The sequence below is a fragment of the Cupressus sempervirens genome, chromosome 1, assembly GCF_028749045.1.
Source record: "Cupressus sempervirens isolate cs-2001-9-10 chromosome 1, ASM2874904v1, whole genome shotgun sequence".
Lineage (NCBI taxonomy): Eukaryota > Viridiplantae > Streptophyta > Pinopsida > Cupressales > Cupressaceae > Cupressus > Cupressus sempervirens.
This window is the reverse complement of record NC_143118.1, coordinates 151,849,193-151,858,343: the sequence shown is the minus strand read 5'-3', so window position 1 is coordinate 151,858,343 and position 9,151 is coordinate 151,849,193. Positions and strand designations below refer to the sequence as shown.

General features: G+C 31.8%; 1 pseudogene; it reads left to right on the top strand.

Annotated features, from left to right (window-relative positions):
* The first annotated feature begins 3,130 nt into the window (after positions 1–3,130).
* On the top strand, positions 3,131–3,700 carry LOC149576616 (protein DMP6 pseudogene; annotated as a pseudogene).
* Positions 3,701–9,151: the final 5,451 nt, after the last annotated feature.

The window sequence follows — 9,151 nt, the reverse complement described above, 5'->3', positions numbered from 1 at the left end:
TATTTGGAGTCTTTATGCTCTGGACCTAGTTCTTCCATGTGTCTTTATCCTATTTCATCTTAGTGACAATGTCAAGGTATTCAGGAAGTTTTCGATTACAAATGCCTATCATTGCTTCAACTTTGGCTACCTTGGTAAGATCAAAGGTGGTAAGCTACGCACTATGTTTAATTAAGTATAGATGTCCTTCATACTATTTAATCAATGTCTCAATATTAGGGCCACCTTCCTCAAATGGAGAAAAATGAGCTAAACTGATTGTCTAAACTTCTTTGTCCATGCTCTCCAAGGAAACTTTGGACCCTTTCTCAAAGAATTACATGCCAGAAATGGCTTGACTATAATTTGAATCTCTCTAAGCTATATCTTTCCACACCATGTGAATCAACCCCACATTAACATGTTGCAAATCATTATCTTCTAGGAACTTGTTTGAACCGTGATCCTCTACCTCTACTAACTAAGTGACCATGGCCAAAAATCGTCCATCCTCTGCTCTCTAGATCATCACTTGAAGGAAAGATTTGTTAAGCACAACCTTAGCGAGAGTGAATATTTTATATAAATATCACATAAACTTAGCAACTAGGTTTACCAATTGATTGATCTAGTTATAGAGAATGAAGGTCATGGATTTTTCCTTTTTCAAATCATCCATCAATTGTTGATTCTCAGGTGCACTAGGATCAAATGTAGGTCATGACTGATCATAAGATATTGAAATCTATCCTTTCATTGAACTTATATAATCAGCCATTGCACCTATCTTTTCTTTTATCTTTTTCTTCTCAATTCCATCCTTTTGAGATTGCAAAACAATATGTTTAGTTGATGCTGCCACCCAATGTTATTTAGTCTCATGATTAATCACTCCTATGTTTGTGCGGGTAACTTCAAAGTTACTTAGATCAAGTTCATTAGTAACTTCCTTATGGTTATATGTGGCTACTTCAACTATACTTTTACCTATTGCATTGTCGTACACTATCCTGGTTGCACTCTCCATTCTCTTAGGCTTTGAAGTCCTGCTAGTGTACTTTCTCATGATATCATCCATTAGAAAATAATATACATACGAAACTTCAATTTTTGTTCATGGAAGTGACTAACTAAATGGGGTTGGAAGTGGCAGCTTTCTAAGGTTCATTGCTCTTAGTTGGGGTATTCATAACTTCAATCCTCTAAGGGAATGTACCCATTGTCATCTAAAATCATTAGCAATTATCAATGATCTCACCAACCTATTCTTTGTCAAGTTCACTATCGACCTAAATAGCTTCATTAGATCCTATTATTGTTGATATTTTGGATTTTCTCTTAGAATTGGTTTTGCATACCAAGGAAGTATCAGTAACCTTCGCATTACTAGCTCTTGAAGATCTCCTTCTACCTAAAAATTTAAGGGTAGAATTAGAACATTTTAAAAAATTCTTTCTCTCTGTCATCTTTAGCCAAGAATTTTTCCTTTTGAAGATAGTTTTTTCCCTTTCAAGGATATTGTTTTCCTTTTCAAAATCCTAGTTTATGACAATGTGTTTGGAAACTAGGGCCTCAGCTACTTGAGTGTCAGTGAGATCTAACTTATATTCTTCAACACCTGAGATGTCCTCATCCATATTTAGTTGATACAGCCTAATTTGTGGGATGGTAAATCTAGAGGACTCTCCTTCCCAAACTTCCAATTCATCTATGCAATCTTCCCAAGAGTCCTCAACATTATGTGCAAGTAAAAACATTACATGGGTTCTAAACAAGCTATGAAAAATTCACTTACCATTAAAATCACACCTAGCATGGTAAAAGCCAAAAAAAAAGTTAACTAAGTCTAAACTTATACATATGGAATCTTCCACACTTCTATAGGTTAACTTGCATAATTTGAGCAAGAGGATAATGTTTGAGGCTTCTTTAGTGGAAAACTTATTTATGACAACAACTAGTTTCTAAGACACTTCTACTAAGATAAAACAATCAAAAGCATATATAGGGAGTCACATGGGTTCATCATCAAAGCCACCTATCCTTAAATAAGTAAACTTAGGATATTGAATTTATATGCTTCTTTAGGATTGGACTAGCTTTTGAGATTTATGAGAGAATCTACGATGAGGAGGACCCTTTATTTCAAAACATAGCTTCCTAGAGAAAATATCATGTACCTTCCTAAAATATTCCATGGCTTTGTCTCTACACAACACAGGGCAATAATTGTACACAGTAATACCTTTGGTCTATGTTTCATGTGGTAAATGCTACAAATATTGGGTACAAGTTAACATGTACATCAAATATGAGGACATGTAAAAATATTTCTTTAAATTCAAGGTAATTTTGAGATGATTTCTCAAAGAGCTAGCAATTGACTCAGCCTAGTCCAAAAATTGTGACCCTTCCAACACTATCTGAATATAGAAATACATCCAATCTTCAAAAAGACTCACATCCAGAGAACCAGATATCCTATGTAGAAAAACGAATATGTCATGTGCGATGTCCCTGTTTTGACATATAATTCAAATAGGTATTATATATAAATTAATATTAATAATTAAAATAATGATATTATATTATAATAATATTATATTAAAATAATGATATTATATTATAATAATATTATATTAAAATAATATTTATTACTACTATTATAATCATATAATAATATCATACTATGAATAACGTATTATAATGTAATTAATGAAATATTAATAATCTAATATAATGATGCTTCAGATATATTTCAATGTAATAATACTATATTAATAATGTACTATAATGTATAGTTGATATATTAATATATATTATAATATAATTGTTAATATAATATATTAACTAAGCTTATTAATATAAATATATTATTAATATAATATGAAAAGGCGTGGCTCTTACAATTAATATGTATATATATGAGGAATAATAACATTGAAGAGGGAGCATGAGATAAAAATATTATAAAATTCTTACAAATAGAAGTCAAATGAATAATGTTCCCAAATGGGACATTACAAGTGGTATCAAAGTTGTGCATCCTGCCAGCTTGTGATGTTTCATAAGAATCAGAAAACTTCAATATTCTCTTTGCTATTCCTCGCCAAACCTTAACCCTAATCAGGAAACTTTAAAATTTCCTTGAATGGAATAGTTACCAAAACTTCTAGGGTAGAAGAAAAATAGCTCGGTAAAGCTGATGGACAAAGTATTTCAAAGCATGATAGATCTTGTAAAATTGCTTCCAACCACAACTGTATTGGTGTTTCAAATATTATCTCCAATATTAACAAATGGAGGTCACTATCTCATTGTGAACAAGTATCTGACCATCTTTTTGTTGGGTATATGTGGGCTTTCTTGCTTTATCGATTCTTTCACCGATAGCTATCAGTCAGAGGATGGGAAGATCTACTATGGCTTTGCCACCAAGACCGGCTTTTGGACTTTTGCTTAGTCAACTAGTAAAGATGTGGATTTGTCCTCCTACAAGCTCAAATTTATTGACTTTGTTCATGCTATGTTATCATTTTTTGTGTTTTATTTTGTGGCAATGATAGACTCCAATGTTGTGAATTGTTATTATCCCTTGGCAGAGACAATTCCAAGGGAATTTATCAAGATCCTTCCCATCATTGTGGGGACTTTGTGCAGCACTTTCTTTATGGTGTTTCCATCTAAATGCCATGGAATTAGATATCCTACTAGAAATTAGACTTGTTGTTTTTCGATAGAAAATTTGCATCAATTAAGTTCATTGGGACTATTCAAGGCAATATATAGAAAATTGTGTATTGATCATATTAGGAATGCATACATAGTAAAGAGTGATAAGGTTGAACAAGAAAGGCATTACAATAGGAACACCATAGAAGAAACAGAATTTGAGTTTTTGGACCAAGCATTGTTAACAACTGATTGGTAGACCTTGTGATAGATAAAATTAAATGATAGCTTTGTCAAAGAAAATATGGATCATTGCTTCCATAATCGAGGAATTGGTTAAACTGATTTGTAAGTAGATTTAGCAAACCAATTCAAAGAAGATGGAATGGACACATCACCATTGAGGCAAGGTTCATACACACAGGAGGAGGTATATATTAAGTGCATATTTGTAGGCAAAAGAAGATTGTCATATTTGTTGTGGAAGGTATGTTGACCAAGGTAAACATCAAAATAGAAGACTATAACCACATGCAACTTTAAATCTGGAAAGTTATAAGAAGTCCATTATGTGAGGTATGTAATTTTTAAAAGTAATATGTTTTATTAAATAAGAAAGAAAACTTTTCTTATAGAAGGTATTATTAAAATATATATATTATAGGATATTTCCATTCTAACATAGAATTGAAAATGTTATTTTATTATCAACTTGAATGTAAATACAAACTATTTTATATTTATTTTGGATATAATTTGACATTATAAGAATATGATGTTTAAACATTTTTTGATATATTAATATTGAAGATTATAAACTAGTAAATTAAATTAGCTCCTATGTAGACCACCTTGATGGATGTCAAAGGCTGCCATCAAGGCCAAGAGGGCCAAAGTTCCACTCTTGGGCTTAGGTAGGATATTTAAGAAGAATAAGATTACCTCCTAAGTAGACCACCTTGATGGATGTCACAGGCTGCCATCAAGGCCAAGAGGGCCAAAGTTCTGCTCTTGGGCTTAGGTAGGAAGAATAAGATTACCATCTAAGTAGAACACCTTGATGGATGTCAATGGTTGTCATCAAGGCCAGGAGGACCAAAGTTTCGCTCCTAGGCTTAGATTTGGTTAAGTTAAGATTTGACATCATGTCAACTTAATTCAGTTAAGAATCTGCCAAGTAGACCACCTTGATGGATGTCAAAGGCTACCATCAAGGCCAAGAGGGCCAAAGTTTCACTCTTGGGCTTGATAGGAAGTTGGTTTAGAACTAATTTATCATGACTAAACTTTTCTTTGAAGCTATTATATACATGTACATGCTAATAACTATTTGCGTGTGTAGGATCCACAATCAAAAGGTGTACTGGGAAAGTATATTTTATAAATCATTCCCTTTGCTCTACTTCATTGTGCAAAATAATGTATGATGTGTTTGCATCATGTTTGTTTCATGTCTTCATCTATCTGCATCATGTCTGATCCATGTTTTCATTCATTAGAGATTTATGTTTTATAGAATCTTCTAGGCCTTTATATGAAAATATGTTTCTTGTCTATGAAAGAGCTTGTGTATGAATGTTTTTTCTTGAGGGCAAGCAAATTTTGAGAGGGGAGGACTATGATGTCCTCGTTTTGACATATAATTCAAATAGGTATTATATATAAAGTAATATTAATAATTAAAATAATGATATTATATTAAAATAATATTTAGTAATACTATTATAATCATATAATATTTTATAAATCATGTTAGATTTATAAATATAATATTATATTATAATCATATAATAATATCATACTATGTATAATGTATTATAATATAATTAATGAAATATTAATAATCTAATATAATGATGCTTAAGATATATTTCAATGTAATAATACTATATTAATAATGTACTATAATGTATAGTTGAGATATTAATATATTATAATATGATTGTTAATATAATATATTAACTAAGCCTATTAATATAAATATATTATTAATATAATATGAAAAGGTGTGGCTCTTACCATTAATATGTATATATAAGAGGGATTAATAACATTGAAGGGGGAGCATGAGATAAAAATATTATAAAACTCTTATGAATAGAAGTCAAATGAATAATGTTCCCCAATGGGACATTACACATGAACTCACAGGGACATATAATCCTTCTTAAGGGTTTTAGGTAACCTAGAATCACCTTTGTAAAATGACATAGTCTGGCTTCTTGCAATGGAATTCTTATAGACATCTAGAGTTGCTGAAAACTTCACTAAGGATAATGTAGGGGTCATATATGTGAACTCTTATTCTTCAAGATGGAAAAGAATTAGATATGGGTTCTTTGATAATACTTAACAAAAAACTTTGATCCCTTTTCACATTAGTATTGTTAGGCACATCGTACATTTGGATACATTCTTAGATCAATTCCAAACAATGATAAGCAGTTGGAAAAGTAGAGACCATAAGGAAATTGCAATCCAAGACTTTGGTGGAAAAGGGTTCTAAAAGTCTTTCACACAGCCTCTTTGTTATTCCTTCTAAATTATCCCCTAGGAGGTTGGTATCTGATATGATGACTGACTTGCTATATAGACTGTGAATATTTCCAAACATATGCAGAGTGGACCTCATGACTCAAAAACTACTTTTTAGAAAAAATAAAAGAAGAAGCCACTACCTTGCTTACCAAAAGATGAAATGAAGGAATGGAAAATATGAAAGTTACTTCATGAACAACAACTATGGAAACTATGAAAGTTGGTTCAATTTCCTCATTACTACAACTAGCATTTAAATTACCGGATGAAACTTATGCATCTTTTTACAGGGAATGATTTACTTCATATAAACTTTTAGACAAGTACAAGGAATTAATTATGAAATGGGCATAATAAATCCTTACATGCCATGAAAAAGAGGAGATGGGACTATTACATCTGGCATTGATTACCAAGAAAGGAACCCAAAAGATATTTGATCTCCCATGTGCCAAATCTTTCTTTCAATACACAAATCAATATCTTGGCATAGTTATTAATGATGAGCCCTTCTCAAAATATTAGCCATATATCACCTTTCCATAAATGATTACATTTCACACAAGTGTGTCAGTTCCAGAATGGTGTCTACTTGTAGCACAACTTCTCCTTGACTTTGCATCACATCCAATTGGGACCCACCAAGAAGTGTTGTGTGAGAATCACAAATAAGTTTAACTTAAGGAACTATCAAACTACTGAATTGGTTAGAAGGGGTACAAAGAGGTTCAGGACTCCTTTATACCATTGGAGAGTGGTACAAATTAGTTCAACATTACTTAAAGAAACTTTGAACTTCTTGTCTTGATAACATCGATATACTTGGCATCGAAGTTTCATGTGTTAAACTTGCTCAACAATAAGCAAAGAGAGAAAAGTGCTCTTAGGATAAGGTCTATAAATGAGCTACTAAAATTTTTTTATTGCATATCAATTTAAAATACCGACAAGAGGCAGAACTAATGGTTCAAAAATAAACAATTAAAGTAGGAGTGAATCAAAAGAAATGGTGACTCTGAAAAATCTCAAACTAACATTGGCTTTTCTTGGGGATTGGTTTTCAACAGAAAACTAGAGAACTAAGAAAATCAGGTAGACAAACCTAAAGAGAGTAAACAAAAAGAAAAAGAAAAATAAAGAACCCAAAAATGGGAACCTAACCTAAATATGTATAGAGAAATGGAAAAACTTTCAAAACTTAAACAATTTCAAATCCTACCCATGATATCTATATGGCAAGATTTCACCATCTAGATAAGACAATTTTATAGCATTAGGTCCAACTACTTCATGTACTCTGAAAGGACCTTTCCATAAGGACTCAAACTTAATGTGACATCCTTTCTTCTCATTTCTCTTATCCCACAAGAGAACTTGATCACCCAGCATGAACTTTCTAGGCCTCATATTCCTCTCAAAAAATTTCTTCTCTCATCTGATGTTTTGTTATTCTTTCTATAATTTTTTTCCTTTTCTCTTCAATTTTTTTTAGGTACATAATCCTTTTTTCAAAAGATGTTTCAAAAAAAAATCTTCTATTATTTTTTGTAATTTAGAATTTGCAAGGTTCAAGGGTGAGGAAACTTGTCCATCAATCCTGTAAACTAGCTCAAATGGAGACATACCTATTGCCCTCTTAGGAGAGATCTTGCCTACCCAAAGTGCCTCATACAATTTCTTATGCCAATCCTTATCATTATCACTTACTAATTTTTTTATGATTCAAACTAAGTTTTTATTACTCGACTCAACTTGGTCATTGCCTTAGGGAAAATATTCTAAAGCATCTGCTAGAGTGATCCCATGCTCATAGAAAAACATATTCATTTCTCTAGAAGAGAAATATGTGGCATTATCAATAACAATTTTTAGAGGTGCACCAAATCTCAGTAGGATATTAATCATAAGGAACTCACAAGTAACTTGAGTATTTTGATTTTTTGGTTGGAATGGCTTCAACACACTTGGTGAAATAATTGGTTATTGTCAAAATATACATGTGTCCTACACTTGAAGTCATATTTATAGCTCCAATAAAATCAATTCCACACTACTTAAAAGGTTCATCAACAATCACTAGTCTAAGGTGAAATGTGGCTAGCTAAGGTTTACACATGAACAGATTACAATTTTCACAATCTTTAACATATATTTACGCATTTTGAAACATCCCAAGCCAATAGAAACAATTTCTAAGTATTTTATGAGCAATGAAAGAAGAAGAGAAATGACCTCCACATACCTCATCATGAAAAGTTTTAAGCAATTTCTTCTACTTAATTGTATCTACACATCGTAGTTATGTTTCATCTAAATATCTCTTATACAAAATACCTTGAGCTAGTACATACTTTGTAGCCTTCAGTTTTAAATCTCTTTTCTCCTTTGGTGTCATACCTTATGGGAAATCTCCATAAGTCAAATAATAAGCCACCTAGGAAAACCATGAATCACTAACACCCACCAATAATACTTGTGGTTGTTCTTCCTCTTCTGGCGGGATGACAGTGCTTTCAACAATCAACTTACATAAACCTTCCCCCCTTACCAAATTTGTTGGTTTTGTATCAATATCATATTATTACAACTTGGCCACCCACTTAGCTCTTTTATTCAACCCCACATCTTGTTGAGTCAAAATACTCTTCATACCAGTTTCAATAACAATAGAGTGTGAATGTAATATATAGTATTTGAATTATTTCACTACTTTCACCATGGAAAAATATTTATTTTCAATGAGTGGGTATTTTAATTCATTCTTTTTCAAGGGAACACTCATAAATACAATATGTGACTCTCTACCCTAATCATTCTTTTGCATAAGGATGCCTAACATGGTGTGATCAAAAGCATAGCAATAAATAGTGAAGCTTTTCATAAAATATAGATTCGCTAATGCAAGAACAAGTGCAATGGATCTCTTAGTTTCCTCAAATTCTTTCTTCCCATCTCCATTCCA